General features: G+C 37.6%; 1 long non-coding RNA gene across 1 annotated transcript in view; it reads right to left on the bottom strand.

Annotated features, from left to right (window-relative positions):
* Positions 1-2,476: 2,476 nt before the first annotated feature.
* The window catches only part of LOC109392957 (uncharacterized), a 67,118-nt gene continuing 55,690 nt past the window's right edge, over positions 2,477-13,904 (bottom strand). Inside the window, exon 4 of the long non-coding RNA XR_002126146.1 lies at positions 2,477-2,553. This is a non-coding gene — a long non-coding RNA (uncharacterized LOC109392957). The remainder of the gene's footprint in view (positions 2,554-13,904) is intronic.

Genomic DNA, 13,904 nt, shown 5'->3' with positions numbered 1-13,904 from the left:
AATTACGCAACAAATTTTTATTTTAAATAATAATACACAGCACTGGCTCTCTCATACCCTACTGGTGGCAGCTATAAATGGACAAACTCTTTATAGAGTAGTTTGGCAATATATATGAAAATCTCTAAAAATCAACACACACTTTAATTTAGCAATTCCACTTCTAAAAATTTATTCTTAGGATATAGAACAAAGTCAAAGATGTTCACTAAAATTTTTTTAAGTGATTCTTTAAAATATAAAGGCTAAAAATAGCCAATAATAAGGAATTTTGTTAATAAATTGTGATTCATCCATAGAGTAGAACACTGCACATTCATAAAAGCTGAAAGTGTCACAGTAGAATTGTTGTCCTGGGAAGATATTCCTGACATGCCATTTTGTGTTAAAATCAGGTTATATTAAGATGTACTCTAAAGCAATAGTAGTAAGACAGTGTGGTAGTGGTGTAAATTTAAACAAATAGATTGGTGGGATGAAATAGAGAGACCAGAAATAGTTGAAAATATATATAACCAATTGATTTTCAGTAAAGGCACAAAGCATTTGAAGGGAGAAAGAAAACTCTTTCAACAAATTATATTAGAAGAACTAGATATCCATTGAGAAAAAGAAATATATCTCAGCTCCAACCTTACACTGCATACCAAAAAAGTAATTTAAGATGCATCATAGACCTAAACAGAACAGCTAAAACTATAAAGATTCTGGAAAAAAACATGGGAGAATATCTTTGCAATTTGGGGAAAGGTGAAGATTTCTTAGTTAAGTCACTAAAAATACGATAAAACATGAAATTGTTAAATTGGACTTTGTAAAACTGTCTTATAAAAATACACCATTAAGAAAATGAAAAGGTGTTCCACAAACTGGTATTAAATATTTATCATCCAGGGCTGGCCAAGTAGCTCAGTTGATTAAGAGTTAGCTTAAGAGTGCGAGCTCTGAGCAACAGGGCCACTGGTTCAATTCCCACATGGGCCAGTGATGCTGCGCCTGAGCTGAGCTGCCGCTGAACTGCCAACAGGTGGCAGGATGGCTCAGCTGGTGAAAGCACGTGCTCCTAACAACAAGACTGCCTGTTTGATGGTGGGCTATGCCCACCTGCAATTAAGACTGAACTTGGCACCTTAAGCTGAGATGCCACCCGGATATTCACTCAGTGAATACAGCACGTGCTCTTAACAACAAGGCTGCTGGTTCGACTCCTGCATGGGATGGTGTTTACGCCCACCCGCAACTAAGGTTGTAACACAGCACCTTGAACTTAGAGGCCATGAGCTGCCGACGGGCAGCCACATGGTGACTGGCGCCCTCCACAACTAAGATTGAAGAACAACAAATTGACTGGTCCCCTTCCCCAACTCCCCAACACTGTTCCCCTCCCCCAATCCCCCAATTAAAAAAAAAATTTACCATCCATATACCTGACAAAATACTTGTGTCCAGATTATATAAATAATACCAACAAGTCAACATTGAAAAAAACAACATGTTTTAAAAAATGAACAAAAGACCTGAATCAATACTTCACAAAAGATTTATAAATGGCCATTAAACATATGAAAGGTGCTGAATAATTTTAGACATTGGGGAAATGCAAATTAAAACCACAATGAGATACCCCTATGTATACCCACCAGGTTGCTGAAATTTAAAAACAAAAAGTTAAACGTTAGCAAGTATATGTAGCACCTGGAACTCTCATAAATTGCTGGTGCAAGTATAAAATGGTTCTATCATTTTGGAAAACTGTTAGACAATTTTTAAAATAAAATTTAGCCTGTATTTACCCTGTGACCCTGCATCTAAACTCCTTAGTTTTTACACAAGAGAAATAAAAACATATGTCCACAAAAAAGACTTGCACAAGAATGTTTATAACCACTCTATTCATATTCACTCCAAATTGGAGATAACCCGATGTCTTTCAACAGGAAAACAAATAAACAATTTGTGGTATGTTCCTACAATAGAACACTAGTCAGCAATAAGAAGGCATGAACTGCTGATACATTTAACAACACAGGTGAATCCAGGAGATACTACTGAGTAAGAGAAGCTGAACGGAAAAGAATACATACTGTTCAATTCCATTTATATGAAGTATATGAACTGACAAAGCCAGTCTATGGGGAAAGTATCAAAACAGTGGTTCCTTTTGGTGAGGTGGGTAAGGCTTGACTGGAAAGGGGCATGAGAAAACTTTTTGGACTGACAGAAATATTTCTTGATTTATAATAGTTACATAAGTGTGTGCATTTGTCAAAACTCATCAAATGTACACTTAAAGTCTGTACAATATGTTGTAGAAGTCAGTTTCTAAGAAGGTCCTCAATAATCCTTGTGTCTTGGCATTCATGTGGTACCGGGGCTGGTCTGTCTGGTTCTTAGAATACAACAGAAGTGATGTTATACTCATATACATCACTTGTAGACTGGGTTATAAAAGACAGTGTAGCTTCCATGTTGGTCTTGCTTTCATGCTTTTTCTCTCTTGGATCACTTGCTGTGGAGAAGCCAAATGCCATGTCTGAAAAGACTCAGGCAGCCCTGGGAAGAGAATCAAAAACCCCTAGTTGAACAATCAGTGAGTAGTTGGAGCCTGCAGGTCATCAGAGAGGGAGTTTGGAAATGGCTGGTCCAATCTTCAGGTGACAGCAGCTTGGCTGGTGCCTTCACTGCAACCTCATGGGAGACCCTGAGTCAGGACCACCCCTCTACGCCGCTCCCAGATTCCTGACCCATGGGAACTGTGTGAGATAGTAAATGGTTGCTGTTTTTTTAAACTTCTAAAATTTGGGGTACTTTTTAATACAGCAGTAGATAATTGAGGTGCTTTGTATACAAGTTATACCTTAATTTTAAAATATTAGAAAAATAAAGTAACATAACATATGGAGCATTGGTCCATTTTTTTTCTAAAGTAGTATTGTACATTAAAATATTGAAAATAGTTGTCTGGGTGGTAGGATTATGGGTGATTTTTACTTTATGCTTATCAGTATTTTTATTTCCTCTAAGTATTATACAAATAATGCAACTTGTAAAATGAAAAGTGTTAATAAAAGTGAAAGACGAAAATAACTTTTTTCCTCTGTGTTCACCCTTCCTTAGATCAAGGGTTGCTGGGGGTGCTAATGAAATTCACCCTCTTCCCTATAGAAAAGGGAGCCATGGGTCTGGCACCAAGTTTTTTTCTTACTCTTTCATTAGTATGTGAAAATCAACTTTCACCTTACTTTTAAAACGAGTTTTACTTTTCTTCAAGAAAAGCTATTGACAAAGCCGAATGGAAACCAAGAACTATGAAAAGGTGCCCTCCCTCCTCCGGCCTGTGCTTGCTTACCTACCAAATATTTGAAAAAGTGGTGAAAATCAGTGTTGTTATTGTCTCTCCCCCTTTGTCTATCACTACCAAAGTCATTCCTGTCCTCTTTTTGTTTGTTTGTTTGTTTTTTAACAATACCACCTGACTCAGTTTTTAACATGGACTATAATACTGGGGCCTTTTGCTTCCTACTCTAAAACATCTTCCATTTCTATTCACCCAGAAAGTCTGACTGTATATGGGGAGCCTGAGTAGAGGCAGGATTTGGGTTAGGGCCAAAAGCCAGTTTCAGGACCTGATAGTGGCAAAAATTGTGGTCAAAACCTCTACTAAGTGCAGGATGATGGGAGCTTCTCAGGTGTCCTTGTGACTCTCTTTACTTTTACAGAGTACCTCTATCACTTTTTGGACTTCTTATCCCATCTGATCATCCCCAGCTTTGCAGTATTCTCAGATATACCAGGGAAAACAGCCACACATCTTGAACTTAGGTTGCACACTGTTTGTTCTCATGGTTGAGGATATATTCCTGGAGCAGTGTACACACCTTTCTGTAGATACAGGCATGATCCACCAAGTGTCAGTGACGATAGGCACCAGTTGTCATAGCTTATGTTGCCAGGGCTTGTAGGGAAGGTACTATACAGAAGACATCAGTACTCAGGAAGTGATTGAGTCCATTTCCTGTGACCCTGGGTCAGATTATGCAGTATGTGCATTCTTCATGCCCTTTTCTGATTCTTCAGACTCCTGACTAGGGGACTGATGGCTCTATTGGCCAAGTGGTGTTAGGAGGAAGAGAGAAAGTAATGGTCACATAGCATAGGCCTTCAGTTACTGGCCTGGCTAAAACTCTTTGGAGAATGGGGCTGAAGCCATAGAATAAAATGAAATTTGTGGCTATACATAGTCTGTTCTTTGTGAGAGTGCTCAGAAATCCACAGGGAAAAGGTTGCATGTGGTTGGGATCGTCAGTGTTTAGGTAGGAGAGTCTTCATTAAGGGCATTAAGGGATTTGGATTTACTTTTCTATAATTTTTAAAAATGTGGTAAACTACACATAACATAAAATCTACCCTCTTAACCATTTTAAGCATGCAGTTCAGTGGACATTAACTGTATTCACATTGTTGTGCAACCATCACCATTGTTCCATCTTCAGAATTGTCTTCATCTTGCAAAATTGAACCTCTGTCCTCGTTAAACAGTTTGCCACATTCTCCCCTCCCCTTGCCCCTGGCAACCGTGTTTCTACTTTCTGTCTCTATGAATTTAACTACTTTAGAGACCTCATGTAAGTGGACTCACACAGTACTTGTCCTTCTGCAACTGGCTGACTTTACTTAGCATAATGTCTGCAAGGTTTATTCATGTTATAGCATGTATCATAATTTCCTTCCTGTTTAAGGTTAACATTTCACTTTTTATATATATCACATTTTGTTTATCCATTCATTTGTTGATGGACACTTGTGCTGCTTCCACCTTTCAGGTATTGTGAATGATGCTGCTATGAACATAGGTGTAGCTTTTCTACCATTTTTATCATGAGCCAAAGACCAGGCTGGGTATTTTGCACATTTTTTCCTCATTTAATTTTGTATCTTTTAAATATTTCAAGCGTCCAAAGTATGGTCTGAATAGAAAAGAATTGACAATAGGAATAAACCAGAGGCAGGGAGCATGTCAAGTCAATTGACCTACAATGTATTGCTAAATTTGAGTTCAGGTCTCAGACTACTATAGATTAAAAAATATATATGTCTGTGATCTTTCGATAATTCCTAAAATAAACTCCCTTGAATTAAATCCAAGTATTATTTGGCTTGAACTGAGTTCTCTCTTTAAAACAGCGTTAAAAAAAGTGGCATTGAGGTTAAAAGGATGAACAAAGATTACTTTGATAGTAACATTTAAAATTTCTTATATGAAACAACATTATTTTCTGCACGTGTGTTTGGAAACTTTAATAAAATATTGTCAAGTTGAAATTTGTCACAAAATCACTGGTGCACTTGGAAGTGGTCATCCAATTCAGGAGTGTGCAGCAATGCCCAGGAGCACTCTCTAAAGCTGTGTTGTCCAATATGGTAGCCAAGTAGCTATTGGGCACCTGATAGGTGGCTCATCTGAACTGAGATGTGCTGTAAATCTAAGACACATTTAGTACCCAAAAAAAAGAATGTCAAATAATTCATAATAATTGTTTTATATTGGTTACATGCTGAAATGGTAATAATTTGGCTTTATTGGGTTAAATAAAATAGATCATTAAAATTAATTTTACCTGTTTCTTTTTACTTTTGTAATGTGGTCACTAGAAAATTTAAAATTACATAGATGGTTTACATTACATTTCTAATAGTGCTGCACTGCACTAAAGATCAGATAATATGTTATAATTTTTATAGAATTGTTTAGTATACAAACATTTATATTATTATACAAAATAACATTTTGAGAACTGGATTTAATTAAAATTTGGATTAAATCATTCCACTTATAACATGAATTTTTAAAAATGAAATTCTTGCTTAAGGGGTGGTTTTAAAATATCATTTGAGGATAAATACCAACTTTGTCAACCAAAATTGATTTCAACTCCTAGACTATGTACAACCATGTCCATGATAAACCATTTTAGATATACACATATAAAGAATTTGAAGAAACTAAAAACATTATAGAGGAAAAATGAGGTACCTTGGACATCTTGCTCTTCTACTAGCTTTACTTGAAGGTGAGCATTTATTCATGTCATGAATATATACTGTAGTGACCACAGGTGAAATGTAGCAATTGAGAAATTATTGTTACTGCCTATAATAAACTTTTAAAATTTGACTATGAAATTTTTTATAATACAATTAAAATAATTTTTTGGTACACAATTTCAAATTTACTCTTGTTTCCAAAAGTTCATTCTACTATAGTGGTGAATTAATTTCCTATGGCTACTGTAATAAATCACCACAAGCTCGATAACTTAAAACAAGAGAAATTTATTGTCTCACAGTTCTGGAAGCCAGAAGTTAAAAATCAAGTTGTTGATGGGGTTGGTTCCTTCTAGAGGCTCTGAGGGAGATTCCTTTCCATGCCTCTCTCCTGGCTTCTGGTGGCTACCAGCAAGGCAAACCCTCAGTGTTCCTTGGCTTGTAACTACATAATTCCAATCTCTGCTTCCCTCTTCAACTGGCCTTCTTTTCTATATGTGTGTCCCAAATATTCCTCTCCTTTTTCTCATAGGATACCACTTATTGGATTTGGAGCCCACCCTAAATCCAGGATGATTTTACCTGGAGACCCTTAACTTAATTACATCTGCAAAGACCCTATTTCCAAATAAGGTCACATTCACAGGCACAGAGGATTAGAACTTAGGCATAGCTATTTGGGGGACATGATTCAACCCACGACAGGTGGCTTTGGTCATACATTAATGTTAATACTTAGACAGCATTGGATTAGTATCTGTATGCAGAGCTTCTCTAGTCATAAAAAATAGGGTATGATGGCCAACTTTTGAGGACATCCTGAGACAGTAGAACATGCACCAGCCACTGGTGCTGTTGCTGCTGGAGCTTCCGGAGCTGACTACCAAAGTACAAAGATGGAGTGGGGAGAAATCCTCTTTGTCCAGGTAGTCAGAACCTTGCCCGTGCCCTTCTGTGCCATAAGCATGAGCTGCATCTTGCATGGAGTGGTGAGAATCTGAGACCCTGAACCCCCTCTCTGGCTAGAGATGGTGCTTTTCTCCCTGACTGGGTCTTCAAAAATACCAGGCAGCATTAAGATATTCTTGAGTTTTTATGTATTCTCCATGAGTCTGTGCCTCAGTGTGACGGTATACTCTTGTAGAGAAAGTCTGTTTTCACTCCTAAAATTGAGTGAAATAATTTGTAAGAGTTAAGTAACCAATGAGAAAGCAGTAAGTTCTTGACCCCAGATGTGGTAAGTTGAACATGGCATCTCAGGAAGGTTTGGTGATTTGCACAGGAGAAATCAGAAGCAGCAGATGAAACCCAGAGAGGCCAGGCTTGTGAGGACAAGCCCCAATATAGAGGTAGGCTTGAGGGGGCAAATGCAGGGCATGGACTGCACATAGAGTGTGAAGGTGAGGAAAGAACGAAAACAAGTTCAAATCTGTATACTGGGCAGTGGTGGAATTATTGACAAGACAAGAAAGCCTGCATTGATTGAGTTGTCTTTGTTTTCATCCTTTTTTTTCACCCTTCATTTTTTCCACTTTTATTTTGGCTTCTTGTGGGTCCTTTATCCTGTTAGCACCTTGTTTCACACTAATCATAAGTGACTGCTATTGCCAAAATGTGACATATCCAATTTAGGATTCTGCCTGTTAGTTCCCTCAAGCTCTGCTGGATCATTTGCTGTAACTCTTTTTTTAAATATTTTTTTTGTGCTTATTAGTGTGTCATGTAGAGTGTTGCTCAAGCTGCTGCAGGGTTCCATGCAGTCTTCAGGCTCTGCAAAGATCTATGCTTATGTAAAAAGTTTGTCCGGTTAAAGTTGATGAATGTGTGTGTGTGTGTGTGTGTGTGTGTGTGTGTGTGTGTGTGTTTAATTGGTGGTTAATGTAGTGTTATAATGATTCAAAAATAGATTTTAGAATTGGTGGCATGTTTTGTAGTATGAATAAAAATGGTCCACTCAATCTAAATTCAACGTATTTCCCTCTTTCTCTATTAGGTATGAAAAACAAATCAGACAAGTTGCAATTAAGACTAATTCAATCAGCCATAGGGTTTTGTTTTTATGATCAAATATGGTGATATCAGAAGTAATATATGCTTGCCAAGGCACTAGTAGTATTTCATGTTCTTGTTCTTATGAGTATTCTAGACAGATCTTACCAGAGTGGGGAGTGCACAGAGAACTGATTATTGGGAGCCAATTGAGGACAGTTGGGGATACTGAGGCTGTGGCAAACTGCTACATGCCTCTGTGCAGACCCTATGCCCACGGGAGCGGCTGGATAAGACAGTCTGCTTAGTAACTGCATACGCAAGGCTCAGACACCCCCAAAAGAGAAACAATGCTCCAGAACTTTCCACCATGGACTTGTTACAGTTTCTATCCCCGGCCCTAGTTCCTGGGTTCTGTATGGCTACACCCAAAGCCCCCGCTGAAGCCCCCTGCTAGAATCCCCTACACAAAGAGGAACTTATTGCCCATATAACCAGAGCCTTTCCAATAAACGATGTCATAGTCTGTTGCCAGCAGGCTGAGGCCCTCCTGCTCCCAGCTTTGTCTCTATTCTCTTTCTTTTCTAGTCTCCCACCCAATCCTCTCAGGTATCCTTTCGATGAGCTCCTGGCTGACGAGCCAGGGGCATTCAGTTGAGCGAGCTGGTCTCGTTCAACTGATGACCAATTCACTTCTGAGAAAGTTGTGTGGCCACACCATTGATACTGCCTTTGGGCAGTAACTTCACCCACTTTAGTCAGCAGATCAAAGGTATGGGAGTCCCAGTTACCAGAGGTGGAAACCACAGAGAAGTTGGTATAGGGTTGCTTTAAAAGAGATTCTTTCCAGGGTGGCGGTTAGCTCATTTGATAGAGCACAGTGCTCATAATACCAAGGTTGCTGGTTCCATCCCCAAATGGGCCACTGAAATGGGCCACTGAGATGCATCCTCCACAACTAGATTGAAACAACTACTTGACTTGGAGCAGATGAGTCCTGGAAAAACACACTGTTTTCCAATAAAATAAATAAATAAATAAATAAAAATAAGCAAAAAATAATAATAATAACAAAAATAAAAGAGATTCTTCCCAAGCAGTGACATGCCAGGGGTCAGCACGCAGAGGCTGTGGGGTGTGTCAGTGGGAGAAGAGGCAGAGGGGACTGGTCTGGCCAGCCTTTACTCAGGGTAAAGGTCTGCAGGTCCATAACAGTACTGATCAGAAAACACCCACTTCGAACTCCTTCAGGCCTGAAGAACATGAGACCATCCTCATACAGCACCAATCAGATAGGAGCTGTCCTATCCTCTCATCCCTTCTTGCTTGTCTCCTTACTCTGTATCCCTAGCCCATCCCCTATCTCCAACTCTAATTCTGAAGGAGGAAGAAATCAGTTTAGTAAGCCAGGAAAATAGGAAGAACTCCAAGAAAGAGCGTTATCATCAGATGAGATGTGAAGTATAGATTGATATATTGGACTAGACACTTTTTGTATGCGTATCTGTGTGTTTTGTTTTTAACTTTTTATTTTGGATTGGTTTAGACTCACAGGTGTGTAGTAGTATCTTGTGGTTTTACTTCGCATTTCCTTAATGGCTAATGATGTTGAACTTCTTTTTGTGTACTTTGTCATCCATATCTTCTTTTTGGTGAAATATCTGTTTATGTCTTTTGTCCATTTTCCAATTAGATTTTTTTTTTTTACTGTTGAGTTTTGAGATACTTTTATGTATTCCAGATACAAGTTCTTTGTCAAATATGTAGTTTGTAAATATTTTCTTCAAGTCTGTAACCTATAATTTTATCCTCTTAAAAAGATATTTCACACAGCAAAAGATTCTAATTTTGATGTAGTATGGTTTATCATTTTTTTTCTTATAGATAACTATGTTTTTGGATTCGTATATAATACTCTTAAACTAGCTCTATGTGTAGAAGATTTTCCTCTTTGGTTAGAACACTTAAATATTTATTTATATAAAAGAAGTTAGCAAAAGAATACAAGAGGAATACAACAACCTGAAGCAAATAGAAACCAAATGGCAAAGTTGTCTACATAATCCAATGATATCAATAATTAGATAAATATGGATGAATTAAACCCCCTACACAAAGGCAGAGATTGTCAGGCTAGACAAAAAAGCAAGATCTAACTATATGTTGTTTACAAGAGACACACCTTAGATTCAAAGACACAAATACCTTGGAGGTGAAAGGATGAAAAGATATATTATGAAATAGTAACTGTCAGAGAACTGGAGTGGCTATAATAATATCAAACAAGATAAACTTTAAGATAATAAATATCACTGAAGGAAAAAGAGATATTTCATAATTATAAAGGAATCATTATATTAAGAAGTTATAATAATTAAAAATGTATATACATCCCACATAACAGAGTCTCAATCGACAGAATTGAAAGGAGAATAGGCAATTTAACAATAATAATTGGAGGGCCGGCCGAGTGGTGTGTTGGTTAAGAGGTGGCTTGGGATGCCAGAGGCCCCGGTTCGGGTCCAACATATGAGGGCCAATGACACTGCCCTCTACAGCTAAGATGCTGAACAACAGCTCAACCTGGAGCTGGGCTGCTGTGAGTCGTTGGTGACGGCATAGGCTGCAGTCCCCTGCTGTAGCCCGCAGCCAGCATGAGCAGCCATCCAGAAGCCGGCAACTGATGTGCCTCACCCGGGAAGAGCGCAATGACGGTGCCAACTTGGGCCAGTGAAACAACGTCCTCCGCAACTAGACTGAAGAACAAAAAGGATAGCAACTTGTCTGTTTCCCTTCCCCCAATTCCCCAATTTAAAAAAAAATCTTAAAAAAACCCCAAAAACAATAATAATTGGAGATTTCAACAGTCCACTCTCAATAAATGATGGAACAACTGGATAGAAAATCCAGTTTCAACACTATCAACCAACCTTATCTAACTGACATTTATAGAACACTCCAAAAACTTCAGAGTACAAATTCTTTTCAGTGCATATGCAACATTCTCTAGGTTAGACCATATGGTGATCCAGAACAGAATTACATTAGAGATTCACAAAAGAAAAGATATCTAGTGAAAATCCAATCTCTTTGGGAATTAAACAACAAAAGTCTGAATAACCTATGGGTCAAAGAAGAAATCAAAAAGAAAAGTGAAAATATTCTTAGTGGAATGAAACAAAACACAACATATAAAATATATGGAAAGAATATAAAGTAGTGCTGAGCAGAAAACTGATAACTTTTAATATCTACCTTAAAAAAACTAGAAAAAGAGGGGCAATCTAAACTAAAAGTAAACAGAAGAAAGCAAATAGCTAGAGTATAGTGGAAATTATTGAAATAGAAAACAAACAAACAAAAATAATAGAGAAGATTAATGAAACCAAAAGTTGGCTCTTGAAAAAGATGGACACAACTGACAAACCCTTACCTGGAGTGACAGAGAAAGGAAGAAAGGACACAGATTACCAAAACTAGGAATGAAAGAAGGGACACCACTACTGGTGCTATATAAATTTAAAGGATTATAGGAGAACATTTTGAAATATTTTATGTCAATAAACTAGGCAACTTAGATGAAAAGGACAAGCTCCTAGAAAGACTCAAATAGCCAAAACTGATGCAAAAAGTGGAAAAATATGAATAGACCTAATCAGTAATGAAAAATCTTCCCACATGAAAAAATACAAAACATTGCTAAGATAAATTTATAAAGACAAATAAATAAAGAAACATTTCGTGTTTTGGTTGGGAAGACTCAATATTGTTAAGATGGATGTTCTTTCCAAATTGACCTAGAACCAACACAATCCCTTTCAAAATCCCAGCAGGCTTTTATTGTAGAAATTGATAACCTGATTGTAATTTTTTTGATGTGTCAACTTTGCTAGTCTTTAGTCTCCAGATATTCAATAAAACACTAATTTAGGTGTTGCTGTGAGGGAATTTGCAGATGTAATGAATATCTTATTGATTTGACTTAAAGTAAGAGAGATCATGGTGGATAATCTTGATGGGCTTGATTCATTTGGTTGGAAGGCCTTAAATCAGGGCTGATATCACCCTGAGAAAAAGAAAAAATTCTGTCTGAAAACAGGAGCTTCAGCCCATGCCCGTGAGTTCTAGGCTGACCTTCCTTCCTTCCTACCTATGGGTTTCAGATTTGCTTAGTCAGCCCTTACAATCCCATAATCCCATAAACCAATTTCCTGTAATAAATATATATCTCCTACTGGTTCTGTTTCTCTGATTGAACTCTGACTGACATACTGATCCAGTAATTTATAAAGAAATGCAAAGGATCTAGATTAGATAGAACAATTTTAGAACAGAACAAAATTGAAGGATTTACATTACTGAATTTCAAAATTTAACATAAAGCTATAGTGATCATGAAAGTTTGGTATTGGTGTGAGGATAGATATACAGATCTAAGAGAGAAGTGAGAGTCCCAAAACTAATTTTTATATTTATAGTCAATTAATGATAAAATCTATATATACATGAAAACTTGTATATGAATATTCATAGCATCATTATTCATAATAGTCCAAAATAGAAAAACCTAAATATCCATTGATTGACAAATAAATAAACAAAACTGTGGCATGTCTATAGGATAGAATACTAGTTAGTAATAAAAAGCAATGTAATAGGAGCTATGTTACGACATGTATAAATTTCACAAACATTGTGGTAAGTGAAACAAGCCAGACACAAAAGACAATAAATTGTATGATTTTATTTATTTATTTATTTATTTAAAGGTTTTATTGGGAAATTGGGGAAGGGGAACAGACAAGTTGCTGTCTTTTTGTTCTTTAGTCTAGTTGTGGAGGATGTCGCTTCACTAGTCCATGTTGGTATTATCATTGTGCTCTTCCCAGGTGAGGCAGTCACTTGCCGGCCATTGGACGGCCGCTCACGGCAGCTCACGGCAGCTCACAAAAGCTCACGTCGGCTGCCTGCCAGCCCCACTGCAGCCTATGCAGTCGCTGGGGACTCATGGCAGCCCAGCTCCAGGTTGAGCTGTTGTTCACCATCTTAGCTGTAGAGGGCACAGCATCACTGGCCCTAATGTGGGATCCAAACTGGGGCCCTGCTGCTCAGAGCTGGCGTCCCAAGCCAACTCCTAACCAACATGCCACTCAGCCGGCCCTGTGTGATTCTGTTTATATGAAGAGTCCAGAAAAGGCAAATTTATAGAGACAAAAAGTAGTTTCTGGGCTGGAGAGGGATCAGGGATTCAGACCAAATGGGCTTGAAGGAATTTGGAGGAAGTCATGAAAATGCTCTAAAACTGGTCTGTTACAATGGATGTACAGCTTACTAAAATTTACTAACAATATCACTAAATTGTACATTCACAATGGGTCTTTTTGTACTTATTATACTTGAGTTATACTTTAATAAAGCTGTTAAAAAAGGTGGACAGAAAAATAATGGGGCCTGCTCCAATGATCATCAAGGGAAAAGAAAAGAAAAAATCTCTACAGAGCAAATTTAAAGTGACAGTGGAGGACAAAAACAAAGTCACTTTTGCAAACGCACTCCAGGAGTCCAATGGTTTTTACACACAAGTTGCAGAGGTCAATGTGGCTATAGCTAGATAGTGTGGCCATTTCTAAGAACTCAATCCTTTTTCATGACATAAATATATTTTCTCTCAACATTAAGAGAAATACATGAAGATATATTAAAAATTTGATTCAGCCATAGTTACCTTACCTGACAACATAATTTTACAATTTTCAGCTTAATGGGTCATAAACAGTTCCATAGGATTCCAAGTGTAATAAAAAAAGCAATGACAAAATTACAAGTCAGGAGACAACTCTAGAAATCCATGGGGCTGGCTGAGTGGCATG

This window comes from Hipposideros armiger, unplaced genomic scaffold, assembly GCF_001890085.2.
Source record: "Hipposideros armiger isolate ML-2016 unplaced genomic scaffold, ASM189008v1 scaffold_358, whole genome shotgun sequence".
NCBI lineage: Eukaryota > Metazoa > Chordata > Mammalia > Chiroptera > Hipposideridae > Hipposideros > Hipposideros armiger.
This window is presented reverse-complemented; position numbering and strand designations above follow the sequence as displayed.